A 23,602-nucleotide genomic window follows, 5' to 3' on the forward strand; every position below is an offset into this window, starting at 1 on the left:
GAGAAGGACATGGTGGTGCCCCCCCACCATATGGAAATCAGCCCCTCCCTCACTGAGCTGGTGGAAGCTGTGCAGAATTAAGGGAAGAGAAGTGAGTTTCTTAAAGAGAAAAGCTGTGGTTTGGGGAGAGTTTAGAAGAGTTTAAGTGAAGAAAGAACCTTTAAGGGGAAGATTGAGAAGTTCTAGGAGGAAAGATTTTTTTGTCCTTACTAGTGTCTGGGAAAGATTCCATGCTTTCTCCCTGGGTTGGGGGAAGGGTTGGTGGGTTGGACACATGGTGGCCTCAATCCCATCCACCATTTTAAGACTTGAACCCTAGAAAAGCCCCACCCCACCCCCTGTGGAGGGAGGGGGGAGAGACAGGAGACCTCAAGTGCTTATGCCTTAAAGGAAAAGACACCCCACCACAGGTGGCATATGTGATTGGGGAAAGAAGAAGAAAAAATTATAGAAGATCCAGGACTTAAGAGACTCCTTTATCGAAAGCAAATCATGTTTAATGAATATCTACTGGCCACATGGCCTGAGTGATGACTCTCAATGTTTCTAAAGTTTCTGAACTAGAGTTTTGAAAAGCATGCTGAGGGTTTTAAAAAAGGATACTAATGCTGTAATATTCTGACAAAATTTGTACAGAATGGGAGGAATCAAATAACCTATATTGTTAAATTAGTTTGGGATTAAACTATTTTAACACTACTGTAATTTTGCAAGTAGTTAAATGGTTTGGGATTTTAAACTTTATTGTAAAATTTATTATAACACATTTGGGTTAAAGAAAAGTGGTAGTGGGTTAACTAAGAAGAGAAATACCTAGGTTATCAGGGATGTTTACTGATTTCTTTTGGGAAAAAGCTCTAATTGGTTTTAATGTTAAGTTTAATAATGCTAACAATTGTATTTTTATTTTGGATAGAGCTTTTGGAATGTGAGTGCTGGATTCTCTGTATAAGGTACTCTAAAGTTTTTTTTTTATCAAACTAAGTTGTTGGGAAGTTAGTTGAATTGTAATTACATTGGGGTTTTAAATTTGTCATATGTATGAGACTGAATTCTGAGAATTTGGGTAAAGAGATAAAAGTGTAAAAAAACAAGGGATATTCATTTTGCTCTTCTAAGGGAAATGAGATGTTTAAATAAGAATTTTATGATTAATGTATATTAACAATGTATGTTTAATTTTTAAGAAGTCAACAATGTGGACTTCTCTCTTACTGCAGACAGCTGATGGGGGCTCTGAACAAATTGCAATTGTGGGCCCTATTGTAAGGTAACCTATTGATGAATAAGATTTTTCATCAGTTATGTGATTCTTTTGTAATCACAAGGAGATGATATTTACAATATTTAGCTATCTATTGTGAATGTTATTTAAATACTATATTGTTAAAGCATGGGATTAATGTGATTGCTTTGAAGGGCAATAAGGAAAATAAGAAAAAGTATGACCTTTTCCGGGATAGTAATTTGTGTGTTACTCTGTTACTCTTTTTGCTATTCTGTTATAATGAAATTAATAACACATGTGGGAAATTTAAGGTTACCTAAGATGTTTTAATGTTTTTAAAGAATTCTGAAAAGTAATTTGTATGTTAGGGGGTGGTTAGGTGGTTCAGTGGATAAAGCATCCCCTAACATACAAATTACTTTGTATGGGTTCAGGTCAGTCTTCAGATACTTGGTGATTGCTTAGCTGTGTGACCCAATTACCTTGCCAAAACAAAAATAACTATTTGTATGCTAAGTAGTAGGTAAATGAGTTTTTTCTTACTATATATGTGAATTGGGAATATTTTAGATCTACATGTGTATTCCAAAGCTGTGACTGTTTGCTTTAAAGCAAAAGCATATAATGTGAGAAAGATAAACACAAGCTAATTCAAGCTATTTCTATGCAATCTCCTGGATAAAGGAGGCATTTATTTGTTGTAAGATACAACAGAGTAGAAGGAGGTTTCTCTAGCCAAGGGGAATCTGATATGTCATCTTTTTATACAGATAGAGTAGATATGATTTCAGACAAAGGGATGTCCCTAGTAAAAGGTAGGAGACAGGCCTGTAGGGCCAGTCATAGTTAGAATACCAGATTTTAGGCAAAGATCCAGGAAAGATAATCCAAGATTTAGGTAGGAGTTTCATTAATTGGGACTCCATTAAGATTATAATTGGAATTTAGTGAATTGTATTCACTGGAAGTTCTAACTAGGTAAAACAACCATTTTAGATGTTGGGACTTTTAATTGATTTTCTCTTATGTCAGATACCAGGATGGTCAATAAAAAGAAATGCTACTGGGTAAATGTTATGTTCCTGGAGCCAAGGAAGCCAATGGGCCAAGGATGTCAGGTGACAGGGATGGGCAGCTGAAGGGGCAGCTTCTCAGTATGGCTGAGGTTGGACCCCTTTGACTTTATTTCCCCAAAAGGACATTTGGATAATATCTCACCTGGAAGAATAAATCTGGCCTAAGGACTTACCCATGTGACCTGCCTGGACACTGACATTCAATACTTATATAAATAATGGAATTTTCCTTTAATGTCCTGGATCTTTATAGTTAGTTACTAAGCAAACTAGCAAAAGAAGTTTTAGGTGAATTAGATCTAATAGCCAGAGATGGGTTAGGTGTCTGGCTCTGACACCTGGCATCAGCTATATGCTAAGATAGGAATTATGTTTCCTTAGTTTTTGTCTTAGAAGGGATATTTATATAAGAAGAATGGGAAATTCTTAGGATAATTACAGTTTCAAGTTCTAGTTTAAGGAAATGAGTGTCAGATAAGTATATCAGGAAAAAGAAAATATAGGAATATTTGGTAAAAAAATTCATTTTGGTTAAGGATGTTTGAGTCATTATTGTAATGAGAGAAAAGGTTAAAATTGTTTTATTTTAAGCCAGATGTGGGGTAGTCTTAGAAAATGTGTATGGAGCAAATTCCCAATGGGAGTGATCACATTGACTCAAGCTTGTGAGTTTGCTCATGTAGTAAAACACAAATGGAAGTTTGTGTTAAAAGTGAAGTATGTGTGTCAATATGGCAAAAATGCAAAATGTACATTGTTATAAGCTCCAGAATCTCACTGTTTTGTGATGGAAAACATGTGTTTTTGAACTGAATAAGATGTTAAGCAGTTTCTTTACCAGAAGACAAGTTGTCATCAGAGTTGGAGAGGACTTTTTGGAACAGATTCAGAAGCTGCTGAAGGACATTGGATGCCTCTAAGGGAGAAGAGAAGAGAAGAAGAGAAGAGAAGAGAAGAGAAGAGAAGAGAAGAGAAGAGAAGAGAAGAGAAGAGAAGAGAAGAGAAGAGAAGAGAAGAGAAGAGAAGAGGAGAGAAGAGGAGAGAAGAGGAGAGAAGGAAGAGGAGAGGAGAGGAGAGGAGAGGAGAGGAGAGGAGAGGAGAGGAGAGGAGAGGAGAGGAGAGGAGAGGAGAGGAGAGGAGAGGAGACACTGGACCAGTTATTTCCACCATCTCTCACCTGTGTGTACTATTCTTGGGGTTGATTCAATGGCACAAAATCAAGAATTTAGTTTGATCAATTTTGGAGCTGGGAAGACCTTTCTAAAGACATTGGTATAAAACTTGCAGTTTAAAGAGGTGCAGTAACTTTGGAAATGTACCTGTTATCATGGTGATTATAGGACTTATCTAAAAGGGTCCCTGGGAAGTAAGGAGGTGATCAGGGAGTTATTATTTAGACTTAAGGGCCAACTCAGAAATTTGAAGTAATCTCATCAAAATAAAAGAGGAAGGATTGAGTGGGATAAAGTCTGAGATTTTTTTCAGTAGAATATTATAGATTGGAGAATAGTTAACTATGTGCCCCTCCTCCCTTGACAAAGCAACTTCTGGGATATTGGTGAAAGGTCAATTGACCCTACCTTAGGTCAAGTGACCCTACTTTATCTGTTGAAGTCCAGATGTCCATTCAATTCCTGGGCCTGAACAGATAATCTGGTTTCCATTTGAATTTTATGCTCTTTTCCCTAGATTAGTTTGTGAGTCTAGTTTGTAAGACCACATTCCTCATTAGGGTCAGTGGGAGGCGGGATCAAGTTAGGATAAAGGTGATTCCTGGGTCTTTTGCTTTTGCCTCAATCTCTGTAATTGATTGTGGCCTTTTCCTTGAGAAACAAATAAAACTTTCTCTTCATACCTTGAGAGATCTCTGAAATTTATTTAAGTAGCATTTGTCCCACACAAACCTTTTAAATTTTGCACAGATAGGCTTTATGAGGGGCATTGTAAGTTAGTGGAAAGATCTGTGAACTATGTATTTTAATTCTAGTTCCCTGACTTTTATCTTAGACAATTGACTTAACTCTTTAATTTTGAATCCCTCATGCATTAAATAGGAATGTTTTGCCTTTCTTACTTAAGTCACAGAAATATTATGAGAAATAAAGAAGATAAATAAGAATTAAATAAGATAATAAATAAGTTAACTCATATGTTAATTAAATGAAATATTGCCAAAATTTTTGTCAACAGTCAAATAATTCTTTAAATAAAGTTTTATTATGGTGCCTCAAGAAGGTGTGGTAGTGACTATGTAATGTAAAATCCTTGAGGGAAAGAATTATTTAAGCTTTGTCTTTTCTATCTCTAGCACCTAGGATAGTGTCTGCTGATTAGATAGTGAGTCCTTAATAAAGAACTGGCAGTTCCTGTCAGGCTAGAAAAGCCTTAAATCTATCCAGTCATATATAGAATGTTTGTTGTCTGAAGATCAATCTATCTAATTGCAGAAAACAATATTCCCAGCTTGATTGCAGGGGTATAAGTTTAGCCTATGGAAACTTTCAAAAAACATTGATTGATTTTCAGAACAGTTGTAGCATATGGAAAGCAGCAAAGTTCAGTGAAAAGAGCAGTCAATCTAATATCAGAGAACAAGGTTCAGATCTTGACCATGATATTTTTTTTGAAGAACAACTTTTATTTTTTTAAGAAAGATTTTATTTTGAGTTTTACAATTTTTCCTCTATTCTTGCTTCCCTCCCCCCACCCCCCACAGAAGACAGTCTGTTAGTCTTTACATTGCTTCCATGGTATACATTGATTTCAGTGGAATATGATGAGAAAGAAATCATATCCATAAGGAAGAAAAATAAAGTATAAGATAGTATAAGTATATAAAGTATAAGATACAGCAAAATTACATAATAAGATAATGGATTTTTCCCCCTAAATTGAAGGTAATAGACTTTTGTCTTTCTCCAAACTCTACAATTCCTTCTCTGGATACAGGTGGTATTCTCTATCTCAGATAGTCCCTGATTGTTGCACGGATAGAATGAGCAAGTCCATCAAGGTTGATCATCACCCCCATGTTGCTGTTAGGGTGTACAATGTTTTTCTGGTTCTGCTCATCTCTCTCAGGATCAGTTCATGTAAAATCTTCCAGGCTTCTCTGAGTTCCCATCCCTCCTCATTTCTAACAGAACAATAGTGTTCCATGACACACAGACACATATACCACAGTTTGTTAAGCCATTCCCCAAATGAAGGACATTCACTTAATTTCCAATTCTTTGCTACCACAAACAGGGCTGCTATAAATATTTTTGTGCAAGTGATTTTTACACTTTTTCATCATCTCTGCAGGATATAGACCCAATAGTAGAATTGCTGGATCAAAGGGTAAACACATTTTTGTTGTCCTTTGGGCCTACTTCCAAATTATTCTCCAAAAATAGTGGGATAAGTTCAGTTTCATCAAGAATGTATTATTGTCCCAGATTTCCCACATCCCTTGCAACTTTGATCAGTATGAGAGGTGTGAGATCGTACCTCAGAAATGCTTTAATTTGCATTGCTCTAATAAGTAATGATTCCGAGAAATTTTTCATATGACTGTAGATCACTTTGATTTCCTTATCTGTAAATTGCCTTTGCATATCATTTGACCATTTGTCAATTGGGGAATGTTTTTTTATTTTTTTGAAAATTTGACTCAGTTCTTTGTATATTTTAGAAATGAGTCTTTTGTCAGAAATACTAGTTGTAAAATTGTTTTCCCCAATTTATTACATTTCTTTTGATCTTGGTTACAGTGGTTTTGAATGTGCAAAAGCTTTTTAATTTAATGTAATCAAAATTATCTAGTTTGTTTTGAATGATGCTCTCCATCTCTTCCTTTGTCATAAACTGCTTCACTGTCCATAGATCTGACAGGTAAGCTGCTCCTTGATCTTCTAGTTTTCTTATAATATTGGGTTTTTTTGTCTAAATCCTGTATCCATTTGGATCTTATCTTGGTATAGGCTGTGAGGTGTTGGTCTAATCTAAGTTTCTTCCTTATTAACTTCCAATTTTCCCAATAGTTTTTAATGAAGAGAGAGTTTTTATCCCAATAGCTGGGATCTTTGAGTTTATCAAACAGCTGATTAGTATAATCATTTCCTGATATTACACCTAGTCTATTCCACCAATCCACCACTCTATTTCTTAGCCAATACAAGAGAGTTTTGATGACTGATTCTTTATAATATAATTTTAGATCTGTTAATGTTAAGCCACCATATTTTGCACTTTTTTCATTGAATCCCTGGAAATTTTTGACATTTTATTTCTCCATATGAATTTATTTACAATTTTTTCTACCTCATTAAAGTATTATTTTAGAATTTTGATTGGTAGGGCCCTAAACAGGTAGTTTAATTTTCTTATAATTGTAATTTTTATTATATTAGCTAGACCTATCTCTGAGCAGTTGATGTTTGTTCAATTATGTAAATCTAATTTTATTTATGTGAGAAGTATTTTGTAATTATTTTCATTAAGTTTTTGAGTCTGCCTTGGCAGGTAGACTCCCAGGTATTTTATATTGCCTGAGGTTGCTCTGATTGGGATTTCTCTTTCTAGCTCTTTCTGCTGTATCTTGCTAGTCCTATATAGAACTATTGAGGATTTATGAGGGTTTATTTTATATCCTGTGACTTTCCAAAAATTGCTAATTATTTCTAGTAGTTATTTTTAGATGATATTTTGGGATTCTCTAGGTATACCATCATATCATCTGCAGAGTGAGCATTTTCTCTCTTCCTTCAGAATTCTAATTCCTTCAATTTCTTTTTCTTCTCTTATTGGTGAAGCTTACATTTCTAATACAATATTGAATAGCAGTGGTGATAATGGACATCTTGATTCACCCCTGATCTTACTGGGATTGCCTCTAGCCTATCCCTATTGAATATAATGCTTGTTGATGGTTTCAGAATGATACTGCTTATTATTCTAAGGAACAATCCATTTATTCTTACATTCTCTAGTGTTTTTAGTAAGAATGGGTGGCTGTATTTTGTTAAAAGCTTTTTCAGCTTCTAGTGATATAATCATGATTTCTAATAGGTTTGTTTTTGATATAATTAATTTTACTAGCAGTTTTCCTAATATTGAACCAATCCTGCATTTCTGGGATAAATCCTACTTGATCATAATGTATTATCCTAGTGATAACTTGTTATTGTTTGCTAAGATTTTATTTAAGATTTTTGCATCTCTATTCATCAGGAAGATAGGTCTATAATTTTCTTTCTCTATTTTAACTCTTCCTGGTTTAGGTATCTGCTTCATGTGTGTGTCATAGAAAGAGTTAGGCAGAGTTCTGTCTTCACCTATTTTTCTAGAGAGTTTATGTAGAACTGGAACAAATTTTTCCTTAAATATTTGATAGAATTCACTTTTGAATTCATCTGGTACTGGATATTTTTTCTTTGGGAGTTAAATAATGGTTTGTTAAATTTCTTTTTTCTGAGATAGGGTTATTTAGGTTCTTAATGGCTCTTCATTTAATCTGTGCAACTTATATTTTTGTAAGTATTCATTGACTTAATTTAGATTGCTAAATTTATTGGCATAGAGTTGGGCAAAATAAATCCAAATTATTACTTTAATTTCCTCCTTATTAGTGGTGAATTGACCTTTTTCATTTATGATACTAGCAATATGCTTTTCATTTTTCTTGTTCTTAATCAAATTGACTAGAGGTTTATCAATTTTATTGGTTTTTTTTTCATAAAACCAGCACTTGGTTTTATTTCTTTGTTTAATAGTTTTCTTTTGATTTTATTAATTTCCTCTTTGATTTTTAGAATTTCTCATTTGGTATTTAATTGGGGATTTTTAATTTGTTCTTTCTCTAATTTTTTTTAGTTGTATATTTAGTTCATTGATATACTCATTCTCCAATTTATTCATGTAACCAGTTAAAGATATAATATATCCCCTGATAGCCACCTTGAGTGAATCCCATAGGTTTTAGTATTCTATTTCATTATTGTCATTATCTAGGATGAAAGAATTAATTCTTTCCATATTTTGCTGCTTGATCTACTCATTCTTTAAAATGAGGTTATTTAGTTTCCAGTTAGTTCTGGGTCTATATCTCCCTGGACCATTATTGCAAATTATTTTTATTATATTATGATGTGAGAAAGATGTATTCATTTCTCCTCTTCTGCAATTGATCATTAAGTTTTTATGCCCTAGTACATTGTCAATTTTTGAAGTGTCATGTACTGCAGGAAAAAAACTATATTCCTTTCTATTCCCATTCAATTTCCTCCATAAGTCTATCATATATAGGTTTTTCTAACAATCTATTTCCCTCTTTAACTTCCTTCTTTATTAGATTTATCGAAATTTGAGAGTGGAAGGTTGAGGTCTCCAACTAGTAGAGTTTTGCTGTTTTTGTCTTCCTGCAACTCTTTCAACTTCTCCTCTAAGAGTTTGGATGCTATAACACTGGGCATATTTAGTATTGAAATTACTTTATTGTCTATGGTACCTTTTAGGAGGATATATTTTCCTTCCTTATCTCTTTTAATGCTATCTATTTTTGTAAGTGCTTTGTCTGAGATTAGGATTGCTTTTTTCACTTCAGCTGAAGCAAAATATATTTTGCTCCAACCTTTTATCTTTACTTTATATGTATCTCTCTGCTTCAAATGAGTTTCTTGTAAGCAGTATATTGTAGGATTGTGGTTTTTAATCCACTCTACTATTTTGCATATGTTTTAAGGGAAAGTTCATCCCTTTTACATTTAAAGTTATAATTACTAATTCTTTATTGCCCGCCATGATATCTTCCCTCTGTTTGTATTTTTCCCCTTTCTCAATTTATCATATTCCCCAGTATTTTGTTTCTGAATACCACAACCTTCAGTGTGTTTGCCCTACTATATCCTCTCCCTTCCCCTTTCCTTCCCCTTTCCCTTTTCCCCTTCTTCCTTCCCTTCCTTCTGTTAGTTCCCCATTTTTCTCCTCCTCCCCATTCCCCCTCCCCCTTTTCCCCTTTTAATACTTGAAAGGTATGATAAGTTTCTTAACTTAAATGAGTGTGTGTAAATTAACTTTAAGCCAAGTGGGATGAGATGAATATTTAGGTGGTTCTCACCTCCTCCCCTCCCCCCCATTACAATAGGTCTTTTGTACCTCTTAATATAATGAGATTTAACCCATTTGATCTCCTCTGTCTACCCATCTCCTTACTGTTCTGATTTTTGAGGAGGTATTGTTTTTAAATCATTCTATCTAAGTCACAGAAAACTTATGAATGACCATTACTTCTGGCTAAGTATATTCTTTCTAATAGAGTTAAAGTTCTCAAGAGTTATGAGAATCTTTATTCCAAGTGGGGATATAGCCACTTTCATCTATTTGGATAGCAGCTTTTTTTTCTTTAACCTTTTTTTTAGCTTTTCATGGCTCTCTTGAGTCTCCTGTTTGATGTCCAAATTTTCTATTTAGCTCTAGTCTTTTTATCAGCAAATGCTGAAAGTCTCCCATTTCATTAAAAGTCCATCTTTTCCCCTGGAAGAGATGGCTCAGCTTTTCTGGATAGTGGATTCTTGGCTGCATTCCAAGCTCTCTTGCTCTTTGAAATATCTCATTCCAGGCCCTTCAATCCCTTAATGTTGATGCATGCAGGTCCTGCATAATCCTTATTATGGATCCTTTGTATTTGAATTGTTTTTTTTTTCCTGGCTGCTTGCAGGGTTTTTCTCTTTTAACTGATAGTTCTGGAATTTGGCCACAATATTCCTTGGAGTTTTCATTTTAGGATCTCTTTCCAGAAGGTATCAATGTATTCTTTTTTTTAATTGATGTATTCTTTCAATAACTACTTTGCCCTCTTGTTCCATGATATCAAGGCAATTTTCCATCACTAAATCCTGTAATATTAAGTCCAGGCTTTTTTTCCCCCTCTCAAGTGTTTTCAGGAAGTCCTATAATTCTCAGTTTTTCCCTTCTTGATCTATTCTAAAGGTCAGTCATTTTGCTGATGAGGTATTTTTCATTTTCTTATATTTTTTCAATCTTATGTCTTTAACAGAATCTTGTTGTCTTATAAAGTCATTGGGTTTCCATTGATTCTATTTGTTTTTTAGAGAAGAATTTTCTTCATTTACCTTTTGCAACTCCTTTTCCAGTTGATCAATTCTATTTTTGATGGAATTTTCTATTTACTCCAGTGTAGCTTTGGGAGAATCATTTTCTCTTTGCATGTGCCCAACTGAGGATCTGAGAGAATTATTCTCATTTTTATTTGTCCAATTGTATTTTCCAAGGATTTATTTTCTTTTTGTGAGATGTTAATTTTCCCTTGAGTTTTTCCCTCCAGTTTTTCCAATTGATTTTTAAACTCCATCCTGATTTCTTCAAGGAAGTCTTTCTGGGCTGGAGACCAATTCATATTCTCCTCAGGAGTGCTAGATTTCTCTAGGTTAGAATCTATTCTAAGTATTTCTCTGTGGGTCTCTCTTCACTGGCCTTTCTTCATCTTCCTAGGATCTTGTGTTGGGGGAGGCCGACTCTCAGGGGTTTGCTTTTGAAGATCTTAGAGGATTTGTTCACGTGGCTTTGTAATTCCAAGGGCCAGCCAGTAGGGAGCACTGGCTGCTTTCTCTGGAGTGTTTGAGGCCCTCAGCAAGCAGGGTATGAATGGACCCTGAACAATGGACTGATCCCTGGGGGAGGGAATTAATATCCCTTTCAATTGAGTGAACTCTATTGTCCACACATGAGCCTGAGGGGGTGGAGGTTGTTTACCTTTTGTTTTGGGAAGAGGGCTTTGCTGAAAATATGGAGCTCAGGTCCCTTGCCCAGCTAGTCATTTTCCATATGTGCTCTGAAACTCTCTGTGCTGGAACTCACCCTCCCTTAGATCCTCTCCCACCAGTCAAAGATTCCACAACTAAAGTTGGTTCTTGCTACTTCCACTCACCAAAGTCTCTGCAGCTGAGGGCAGTCCTCTGGCTTTCCTCAGCTGCTGTCCCTGCTCTGGCCTTCTGCTCTTCTCTCCTGGTTCACCCATGGTCCCCTGAGACCAACCTTGTAGGGAAGTGTTCTCCTGGCTTCTTTTTCTGGGTTTTTTCCATCAAATTTCTGTTAACAAATTTCTTTCATGTTATTTTTTGAGGGGAAATGGGGAGCACTTTACACAGTGCCTATCTTCTCTCCTTCATCTTGGCCAGAAGTCTCTTGACCATGATATTTAATTATAACATTTGTGACCCTGGTCAGATTTTGCCATCTCCCTAGGATTCATTTCCTTATCTAAAAAATGAGAATTTTGGAATAAATGCCTTCTGAGATTCCTTCAAAATCTATCTATATATATTACATATATGTATAATATATATATATATGTATATATATATGTATATATATATATAAATATATACTTGAGTACACAATGTACTGAAATTACAGAATCTGCATCTGTGTATCTGTGCCAATACTATTGTAATGACAGACCTCTGAACTAGGGAAGTACTAAAAATAAAATGAAATCAGGGTAAAACTGTGTTTCAGTGGTTTGCAATCATATTTTTTTCTTTCTCAATGCACTTGGAAAAATATAGGGTGTTCAATATGTGGAATAGTATAGAATAGCAAAAGGGATATGCTATTTTAAGTTATAAGACCTGAATTTGAAACTTGGTTAAGCACAAAATTTTTCTGCAAATAAGAATTTCTTTCAACTTGGTTTATTTGTAGATATTTCTCCTTCCAAAACATCAGATGTGTATTTTTGTGAAAGTGCCCAGGCCTCTTTCCTGAAGAGTTAGATTTGCATTCCTTCTAAACTCTAGATGACCCTACAAACTTCTATAGTGACTGGATAAAATTGTGTTTGCATAATTCTCTGGGATACATGACTTTCATTGAGCTACTATTTTGAATTCTACTACAGTATTAGAGTGATTGCAAAAATAATAATAATAAACACAATGACTTTCTTGATACAGTTTTTTTGTTGTTGATCATCTAATTATATATCAATTGATAACAGGATGCCATGGCAGTTAGTTCTGGTGAGAGCAGTAGAATATCTTAAGAACAAAGTTGAAACATAGACATTTGTGAAACTTTACTGCTGAAGTTGCCTATTGAATGTGATAAAATGCAAGAATGTATTTTCAATATAGTTTAGTTTATAAATCAAATGAACTTATCCTAAAATAAAAGCAATAACTTTAAATTTATTTCATTAAATATTTCCCAATTTCATTTAAAAGATTTTTTTATATTTATATTTATGGTAACAATTTAAAATAAATTTTATTTTCCAAGATAAGAATATCATTTCCACTTGTTTACAGTACTGATAAAGTACACACATCCAAGCATTCACAATGCTTAAATTTACGCAGTAACTTAACTGTTACATTTAAACTATTGCTGCCTTGGCTACAAATTTGAGTCCTTCAATTTTTGAAAAACTGCGTGGAATATTCTTTTTTCTAGTATGTTTAATCAGCTACTTCAATGGTGAGTCCAGAAGAAGTATCTCCAGATAGGGCTGCTCTGTCCCTTGGCAACCCACCATGCATGTCTTCTACCATGCCTTCTGCATTCTGGTACAACTTCATCATGATGGGGATGCCTTCTCTATTTCCATCTGCTGATGATCCCATTCTTTCTTTTCAGTTCTCCAGTTCTTATTCAGGTGGTTGATTATTTATTACATTTGTCACTGATATGTTTGTCTTCATCACCAATTTTGCCTTGAAGTTTTTCATGCTATATGATAACCTTCATGTTGAAAGCATAAGATTCAAGAAAATTCTTGGAAGATATCTTATCTCTCTTTTTCTTATCTTCACCTTTTTGTCAAATCTCAGGAACATACATCATGTTCTCAAGGTGTTCTTTGGTCAAACAATCTTTCTCATTGGTGATGCTGATCTTGTTCTTTTTGCCTATCACCTACAGCAAAAAAATCAAGGATGTCGTTTGCATCAATGCCAAGTGTTACTTCAATCTGAAAAAGCACTTCTAGGTGCTGGGGGCAGGGATTACTGTGAGCTAAAACTTCCCAAACAGGTTGCTATGCTTTGTTATTGCTCTCTCCTTTTCATAAACCTTAATAAGAGCCCAGAGTAGTTGTATGAATAGGTAGGAAAAGTCTGTGTCTCTGTGGAGAAGATGTTGGCATTACATTTGGTTAGAACTGTCATAATTTCACCAGCAGTTTCAATTTCAAGGGAAAGAGGAATTAATATCTAACAGCAGCAAGTCCTGCACATTCTCATTTTTTTTGCTAAATTAATATGCTTTTATTATAATTCATTTTAACAGACATAAATGAAGAATCAAAGTTTAATTTAAATATTCAGGAATGGAGGCAGGAGCAATCAATGGGGGCAGTAGCAAACTGGGAGGTACTGAAAACTTTAGCAAGAGGATTTCTCTTTTATGATAGAAAAGGTTTTTTTTTTTAAATTTCATTCATTTATACATGCATATTTGCAAGTTAAAAAGTTTCCTTCCTCCATTTCCTCCTACCCCCTCCTCTCAGTAGAGAACAGTCAGATTAACAATTTACATACATATTTTGCTAAACATATTTACAAATTAGTAATTTTTGGCTTAAGGGAATTAGGATTAAGGGAAAGAGATACATAAGACCTAGTTTATATAAAGTGTTTATTAGATTCAGTAGGGTTTTTTTTTTGTGTGTTTCATTTTGTTTTGTTTTTCTTCCTCTGGTTGGGGATAATATAGTCCATAACCAGTCTAATATAGCTGCCCAAGTTCTCTGGACTGTCAAGAGGAGTTGTGTCCATCAAGGTTGCTTTTCTCATAATGTTGACACATTCTCAAATTTATCTTTAAACAAAATGGTAGCCTGGAAATCTGCACCTTAGGAAACAAACTTGTTGAGCTTGCTATTGAACGAGTCTTTGAGAAGTTTCTGGATTTGGGGTATCTCAGTGAAACCACCAACTCAGATGAGATCATGAAGTTGTGATCTATATAATTTGGTATCTTTCAAGGCCTTGTCCACTAATAATAATATGCCATTGAAGAGGTCAGGTCTAAGCTTTTCAAATAGACCTGGGTGATAGATTTATAGCAGCTAATATTCTTGTAGAGAGAGTCAATCTCAATATTGGACTAGATACTGGCAGAGAAGGTATGCTTTGAACATTCACAAGTAGTGCACAGATGTAAGATAGCCCTCTTATTCTCACTGATGCCCTTCTTATGCTTTTACTTGAGCTCCAAATAGTTGACCATGTTGTAATGAATGTCCTCCATTTCCAAGTAGGGGTCTTCAACTATAGATGTGACTTCAAATGTGCCATCATCAGTGGCAAGAATGAAGACATTGAAAGTATCACCTCCAAGTCAGAAATCAACACATTTCTCTTGCACCAACACTTTTATCCATAAGATATAAGCCATAAGAAATAACAATAGTAGTTGACTCATTGATAATTGGGAGCACATTGAGACCAGCCATGATTTCAGCATCTGTGGTGGCCTAACATCAGGAATCATTGAAATATACTGAAACTAACAGCAGTTGTAACAGTCTTCCCAAAATAAGCTTCAGCACTTCATTTCTTCTTGATCAAGATCTTAGAAACAAACTATTTCTGAATAGAAATATTTTGTCTCTTTTTCCTTCATTTGGATTTTATGTTTCCCTGAATCATGTATCAACATAAAAGGTTAACTGTACAATTACATAATTAAATCTGAGATCAGTAACCATGTGTTCATGAGGTTCATTGTAACTTGATTTTTTTTACAGCATTATAGATTAAAGTTTTTTTGTTAGTCATGGTGACATAACTTGGGGTGGCCTGTTTCTTGGTCAGTAGCAATGCTCTTCACTTTCCCATATTAGAAAACTTTCACATAAGAATAAGTGATTCCAAGACCAATACCAACAGTGAGAAGCTAAGATATGCTTGCTAGGGCATCAGGAGTCATAGCTGATTGCTGTGAATTTGGAGAAATAAATTTTTCCATGCTCCCTTGATTCACTTATGACATCATCCTTTTAACTGAATAATTTATTCATTATGATATCATGTAAGTATACAGAATGAGATGTTGATCTATGCCTAGTTTTTGCCAGATTGTTTTCCAACTTTCCCATAAATTTTTGTCAAATATTTAGTTCTTATAAGTTTAGATTTTGGGTTTATCAAATAGCAGAATACTTTAGTAATTTAGTATTGTATTCCACTGATCCACCATTCTATTTCTTAGCTAGTACAAAATTATTTTCATGATTACCTCTTTGATAATTTGAAATCTAGTACTTCTAGCCTACCTTCATTTACATTTTCTTCATTGATTTTCCTTGATACTCTTGAACTTAATCCTTCTATCTGAATTTATATTTATTTTTAAAGCTCTATAAAATACATTTTTGATAGTTTAACTGGTATGATACTGAATAAGTAAATTAACTTATGAAGAATTGATCTTTTTATTATATTAGCTTAACTTAACCACAAATCACTAATATAGTTATGTGTTTGTGTCAAAAGTGTTTTGCATTTTTTCATATATAATCCCTAGGTTTGTCTTAGGAGGTAGACTCCCAAATATTTTACATATACTTCCATAAACCTTTATTGAATGAAATATTTATTGCATTATGATCTGGAAAAGGTGCATTGAATGTTTCCACTTTTCAGTCTTTCATTTTGTGAAGTTTTTATGCCTTAATACATGGTAAATTTGTGTGAAAATGTCTTGTACAATTGAGAAAAATATATATTCCTTTCTATTCCCATTGTTTTCCCCAGAAGTCTATCATATCTGTTTTACAAGATTCCTTTCATTTCCCATTTCTTTTTTTTTTAATTTTGTCATTAGTTGTTTCTAGCTCTGAGAAGGGAAAGTTGATGATCCCACAAGTATACTTTTGCTGTCTATTTCAAAATTCATTTAGCTTTTCCTTTAAGAATTTTGATGCAATGACATTAGGGGCATATATAGTTAGTATTGATATTACTTCATTGTCTATTGTGCCTTTTTAGCAAGACATAAATTTTCTGCTTATCCTTTTGTGTGTGTGTGTATATGGGGGGCGGGGGGCAATGGGACTAATTGATTTACCCAAAGTCACAAAGCTAGTAAGTATCAAGTATCTGAGGCTAGATTTGAATTCAATATCTCTTGACTCCAGGGCTGGTGCTCTATCTACTGCACCACTAAGTTGCCTCCTTGCTTAACCTTTCTAATTAGGACTGTTTTTGCTTTTGCTTTGTCTGAGTTCATGATTGCTATTCCTGCTTATTTTATTTCATATGAAGTATAATATATTTGGGTCTAACCCCTTATTTTAACTCTGTGTGAGTCTCTCTGTTTCATGTGTGTTTCTTGTAAAAAGCATATTGGTGGGGTGGCTAGGTGGTGCAATGAATAGAGCACCATCCCTGGAGTCAGGAGTACTTGAGTTCAAATCTGGCCTCAGGCACTACCTAGCTATGTGGCTTTGGGCAAGCCACTTAACCCCATTGCTTGCAAAAAAAAAGAGCATATTGGTAGATTCTTGCTTCTATTTCATTCTTATATATGCTTTCATTTTATAAATGAGTTCATCCTAGTGATATTCAAAGTTGATTCTTAATTGTGCATTTCTCACATACTATTTTCTTGTTTATCTTTTTCTTTCTTTTTATCTTGTTGCCTCTCTGAATCCATTTTGCTTTTGTCCACTGACTACTTTTATCTGTCTTCTCTTTTCTCAACCCCCCTCTCCCTCCTATCTCCTTTACCTCCTCTGTTGGGTAATATAGATTCCTGTTTCTAATTGAACCAATTTATATGAATGAAATTCAAGCATTGCCTGCCCCCATCATTATCTTCTCTACTGTAAAAGTTCTTCCTTGCATTATTTTTAAGTGAGATAATTTTCCCCATTCTTCATTTTTCTTTCCCATCATTTTTTCATCTTCCCAATGAAATTGACTCACCCCTATGCCTTTTGTCTATGTATACTTTTTCTAACTGCCCTAATTACAATAAAGTTCTTATAAGTCAAAATTATCATCTTTACATATAGAAATATAATCAAATTAACCTTATTGAATCCATTATGTTTTCAATGTTATGCTTACCTTTTATGATTCTTTGAATCATGTATCTATATGAAAATTAAATTTTCTATTCCACTCTGGCCTTTTCCTCAGTAATTTTGAAAGTCTTTAAGATTATAATCAGAATTGCTGGATAGGTCACTCTTGGTTGTAATACCAGCTCTTTTGCCTTCTATTCCTTTAACATGGAAGCTACTGAAAGTTATGTGATCCTGATGATAGCTTCAGAAAATATGAATGATGTAAATTGAAGTATTTTCTCTTTGACCTGGGAACTCTGGGGTTTAGTAACAGTATTCCTGCGAGTTTTTACTTTGGGATGTATTTTAGATAGTGATCAGTAGATTCTTTCTATTGCATTTTACCCTCTGGTTCTAGGATTTCAGAGTTGTTTTCCTTGATAATTCCTTGAAATACAGTTTTTAGACTTTTTTTCTTTGATTCTAGTTTTCAGATTGTCAAGTAATTATTAATTTTCTGTCCTTCAATTATTTTCTAGGTCAGTTTTTCTGATATTTCATTTTCATTTTTTTATTATTTTGATTTTGTTTTGTTTCTTATCTCATGTAATCATGAGCTTCTACTTGTCCAATTCTAATTTTTAAGGAATTATTTTCTTCACTAAGCTTTTGTATCTCTTGTTCATTTGACCAATTCTACTTTTTAAAAATTTATTTTCATTAGTAAACTTTTATTCTTCCTTTTCTACTTGGTCAATTCTGTTTTATAAGATGTTATTTTCTTCATTTTTTGTATGCCTCTTTTTCCAAGATGTTAATTTTTTTCATAAGTTTCTTCCTTTGCCATCATAATATACATTTTTGACTATCATTTTTATTTGATTTAATAAATTTTTTAACTCTTCCAGGAACATTTTTGGACTTGGGTCCAGCTAGCATAGTTTTTTTTTTTAATTTTCCTTGTAGCTGATTTGATTTATGATCTTCTGTGTTTGTGTCTTTATTTTCCTCATCATCAAAATAGCCTTTGATTTTCATATTCTTGTTTTGTTTGCTCATTTTTCTACCCTACTTCTTGATTATAAAATTTAGGCTAAATTTGGGCTATGTTCTTGGTGTGTGTGTGCGTATGGGGGCTGAGGTGCCAAGCTTCAGGCTTTTTCATACTGCTGTTTTCATAGCTAGTTTTGGATGTTTGGCAGTTTTCAGTACTTCCAAATTTGTATAGTCTATGAAGATGTGTAGTCACTTCTCTCTAGCTCTGTGTACTGATCCTTACCCAGAAGAAAAAAAAAACTCTGATCCCTTTGGATTGCAATCAGTATTACTCCTCAGGGGATCTGCTTCTTTTTGATTGAAAGTGCTTCTTTCTGCCCTTGAAGTGCCCCGCAAAAGTGACTATGGGCAATGAAGTTGTCAAACACCATGAAGTCCTGTATCCAATGCTAGTACAGATTCCTTGGTGTCATCTTTCTGACCATTTACCTGATCCCCTCACCATGATTGGCTTGACAGATCCTGAAGCTGGCACTTCTGCTGGGACTGTTGCCATCTGCTAGTCCCATTACTGATGGACTCTGAGTTTGCCTCTACTCCTGTATCAGAGATCTCTTTTTTTCTGATGTCCCAAGTTGCATTTCATTGGAAGAATGTCTTACCTTGATCATTTGTTGGCTCTACTAATTTGGGATGTGCTTCCTGTACTCTACTATTTTTGTTCCTCCTCCTAGAAGTTCATTTTAAATTAATTCAAGTCATATGTCTTATATTGTAAACATTTTCATCTTAATAAAAGTGACAATTAAAACTCAGGTGATTGGCAATTAATCATAATTTTAGGTGAGATTTCACATACATTTGATTAAGCCACTGACCAATAATCAGGGGCATATTCTGAACTTATTGCATTGTTCATAAAGTTGGGATACTACTTCTTACAAATTAAAGTCCTCATGTGTTTAAAGCATTTGAAGAAGGCACATCTCATAGGAGAAACTGTAAGCAAAATTTATTGACAATGGCTTTCTGTCTGAAACTGAAACTCATTAAAAATTCAGTTTAGAATTCAACTAGGAATTTTTCTTGCATGGCAAGATATTTATTTATTTTGGAGAGGTTTCTGAAAATTCCCTTCAGTAATTTTCTGGCAAAAATGTCACTTGACATTTTTAGCTGAGTTAATTCTTATTTTTAGTATCAGGTAAGTTTTAGGACTACACAAACACATCACATGCACACACAGCAAATTATACTGCTTTCCTATGCCTTTGCTTAATGACAGAAGTACTTGGGGAAGAATAGATTCAAAACAGAACCCACCAAAAAAAGCAAATGCAAGAAGCCTTTGTTATTCTCCTCAGACTTAATGGTAGTATATATGTTTGGAAAAAATTCATTAGAGAGGAAGTTTAATATTGTGGAGAGGAGTGGCCAAAAACAAAATTCTATCCCTGGTTCAGTCAGTTGGTTGCTTATAACTGAGTGAATAATTAAACTGAAAATATTCAGTTCAATTCAATTGAATAAACATTTCTTAAATACCTGTTGTGTGCCAACCACCGAATTAAGTGCTGAGGATATCTAAAAATAAAAAAGACAAAAGACCCTGCCTTCAAGTAGGTTACGATCTTAGTTTATATCATATACTGCTTTAAGGTTTACAAGGCCCTTTGCATTATTATCTCATGTAATCCTCATAACAATCCCCTTATTTCATAGAGAAAGAAACCAAAACTGGGTAAGATTAAATATCTTACCTAGGGTCTCACACAAGTAATTCAAGATTTAAACCATGTTTTTCTGACTAGAAGTCAACTTCTTTATCTCCTTTTCCACACTTCAATTCCATAATCTATAAAATTGGTGGAGGGATGGTGGTAGACCAGATGATTTCTAAAGTCCTTTCTATCTCTAAGATTTTATGATTTTCTAAAACATAAAATTCTGCAATCTGTGACTGAGAGTAAACAGCAACATTATCTGTGTGTGTACGTAATGTTCCCATCTGTGTAGTTATGTACTGTCTTCATTGCTTTGAGGAAGCTATAAAAGACAGACAGGAAAGCTTCATGGAAAACTTCCCAAATCTGATGGTTTACTGGATTTCTCTAGAATAAAAACTCCATTTTGCAATAAATACTTATCCAAGACTGTATGAAAGCAGTCCAACAGGGGCAAATACATTTGTTCCAATATATATAAGGCCAATTTCAGCAGATAAACCTTATTGGACACCTCAGTACTATAAACTGGCATTTCTTTGTTTACCAGTGTCTGAACAATTTTTTAAGAAAAGAATCATTTGAAATGGAATTATGATTGACTTTCTAACTATCCAATTAAGAGGAATAATGTCAGTTTGAATTCCCAGAAGGCACTGAATCCCTACAACAATAAGATATTACTGTGATGCTAGAATCTTGCCTTCAGTAATACATTCTTTTATCTCAATTCCTGAAGACTTCCAAAAACTGTATTTCAAAGAGGACTTACGTATTTTAAGAACATTTCAGAGAAAGTATTGGAATTGGGAAATATGCTGAGCTATACGTAAAAATGTTCTTGGGGATATTCATCATTAAATGAGGAAATAGAGATTAGAAAGTAGGGAAGATGGGTCAGTTTTCAATAATCATTTATTAAATGCCTAATATTTGCTAGCTTCTTTGCTAAGAACTGGAGATAAAGAAAGACAGAAGACAAACTCTGCTTTTCTTAAGGAGATCTTAGTCTAATGGGGAGGGTAATTTTGCAAGAACATAGTAAATATGTAATAAAAGTTACTTGATTAGTGAAAAGAATTATGTATAAACTATATCCATAATAGAAATAGTTAGTATAGGGAAAGTGTTAGCATTAATGTTGATCAGGAAGGGTTTTTGTTAAAATATAAAATTTTATCTGAATGTTAAAGGAAGCCAAGAAATCTAGGAGGTGGAGATTTGGAGAGAGTTTTCCTGGAATGGGAAATTGCCAGTAAAAATGCCCAGAATCTAGAAATGAAAAATCCTTTGTGAGGAGCAAAAAGGTCATTGAAACCAAACTGAAGTATACATGGAGAAGGAGGAGACAATAAAGTATAAGAAGACTTGAAAGGTAAGAGGTAATGGTTGCAAAGGAACTTGAATTCCAAATAGATGATTTTATATTTGATCCAAGAAGAAGCCTCTAGAATTTACTGAATGGGGGTGGGGGTGTGATATGACAGACAGATCTGAATAGCTTGTAAACATAAGAGTGAGCAGCTAACTATTTAGTTGAAAGTGCACAAGACTGGGATTAGTAGATTCAGATTCAAAAGATATCCATTCTGCCAATACTTGTGTAACTTTGACAAATATTTTTGGGGTCTTGGCTTACTTATGTTTAAAAGTAAGGGGTAATTAAATTGTAAGTTTCTCCATTGGAATTTTTCTACCTTATAACAAGTTTTGCTTTTCTTTGTGTCCCTGGTGGCTGGCACAGTGCTCAACACACAGTAGGTGTTTAATAAAATGCTTTTTGACTCTTCTCAAAATCATCTAAGACAGCTTTTAGTTTTGATAGTCTATGTCTATGAATTTAATTCTTGTGTGTGCTGGACATATCCCAGACAGAACCAAGATATATTCTACGCCAATTCTACTATTTCTCATTAATTCCTTCTTGTAAAGAAGTATTGTTACCTATTACTATGTAAAATGATCTTTTAGAAAGTGAGGAAGAAAATCAAAAAGGGACAAAATGAAATGTACCCCAGGTTCTCTGTATCTTGTCATAAAATCCTCTCTTTAGTCCAAGAGTTGTTAGTACACTTTTTGAAACATGGATCACTTTGACTATCCTGTGAATACTTTGAAACGATTTTTCAGAATGATGTTTTTAAATGGCCACAATAGAAAATATGAGATTACAAAAGAAATCAATTACAGTGAAATCCAATTATCAAAATGATTTTAAAAGTTCATAAACTCTAAGATTAAAAACCTTACTTAAGTAAGAAGTTATATAGTTGGTTAATCAATAGTCATTTATTAATCATTTTCTATGCTAGCAAGTTTTTTAAATACTATGTGCTGGCTCTCGAGATACAAAGATACATGTTTAACAGTTCCTGCTCCCAAGGAGTTTACCTTATAATGAAAAAGAAAATATGAACATATATTGAGATATACGTATTTCATATAAAATGAATACAAGTTTTCAGAGGATGGGCACTAGCAGCCAGGAAGATCAGGAATAGTTCTATGTGGGGAAATGTGCTTAAATTGATTCTTGAATGAAGTCAGGGGTTCAAAAGGCAGAGGTGATGCATGCATAGTAGGAGGATGATAGGCAGAAAATGTAATGTTATTCTTAAAAACAAGAACTATGTCCAGCAATGAAAGATTTTTCTAGTTAACATAATGAAATAAACTACTCATTTAGAATGTCTTGAGCTCCCACAACTTTATGTGGTATATAGGTTAAGATACTCATTAAGAATATTTACTCAGGATGATGAAGGTAAGAAGTAGGTGCAAGAAACTGAACTGAATTAGCAAACTTTGCAAGATTCCATTTATAGCAATGAGACCAAGAGTGTTATTTATCAAAGATTCATGAGAAGTTTAAAAAAAAGGATTTTCTTAGGTTCCATTATATTATATTTTAGAGCCAGACCCAGAAATATAAGATGAGAGTAATGCCAGCTTATTATTAGAGAAATTAAAAATACTAAGAATTCATTACCAAGACCTAACAATTCATATTGTAAAGGGTTACTACCAAGTTTTAACTACAAACTAGAACTTACTACTTTGAAGTTAAATAACTTATGTTCCAGTCTAGGACAAAAGACTAAGATTTCTTTCATCCCTCTTCCTGCCTCACCGTCACTTTGGTAGAAGTTTCAGTTAGATATCCCTATTGAAATTTTGACTTTTTGAAGAGAATAGAAATCTAAAATACTTGGAGTGGGGGTAGGTAAGAGAGATGGTATCACATTTTGAGAAGATAGGCTGTAATTACTCTCCATTGTTTTCCTATTATATCTTGCTTGCAAAAAAATTACCATATTTTTAATCTTCATGGTAACATGTTTTGCAATTAGACATGGAGCTGAAAACTCTGGATGTGGAACAACTCCCAAAATTACCAGAGCTTTCTGACTAAGTATGACTAAATAAAATCATAAAGGTTATTATTAACCAAGAAGGTGTTGGAAAGTTGGTTTGCATATAGAAAAAACAAAAATTGCCATTCAGACTTCTGGCATATTTTTTAAAGGTATAGGGTTCTTTCCATAGCTCTGAAGCATGAAAA

The 23,602-nt window shown here is 33.9% G+C and overlaps 1 pseudogene; it reads right to left on the reverse strand.

Moving 5' to 3' along the window:
• LOC141519258 (plakophilin-4-like) overlaps positions 1 to 11,323 on the reverse strand; it is a 55,493-nt pseudogene extending 44,170 nt beyond the window's left edge.
• Between the last annotated feature and the right edge of the window lie 12,279 nt (positions 11,324 to 23,602).

The sequence above is a fragment of the Macrotis lagotis genome, chromosome 3 (genome assembly GCF_037893015.1).
Source record: "Macrotis lagotis isolate mMagLag1 chromosome 3, bilby.v1.9.chrom.fasta, whole genome shotgun sequence".
NCBI lineage: Eukaryota > Metazoa > Chordata > Mammalia > Peramelemorphia > Peramelidae > Macrotis > Macrotis lagotis.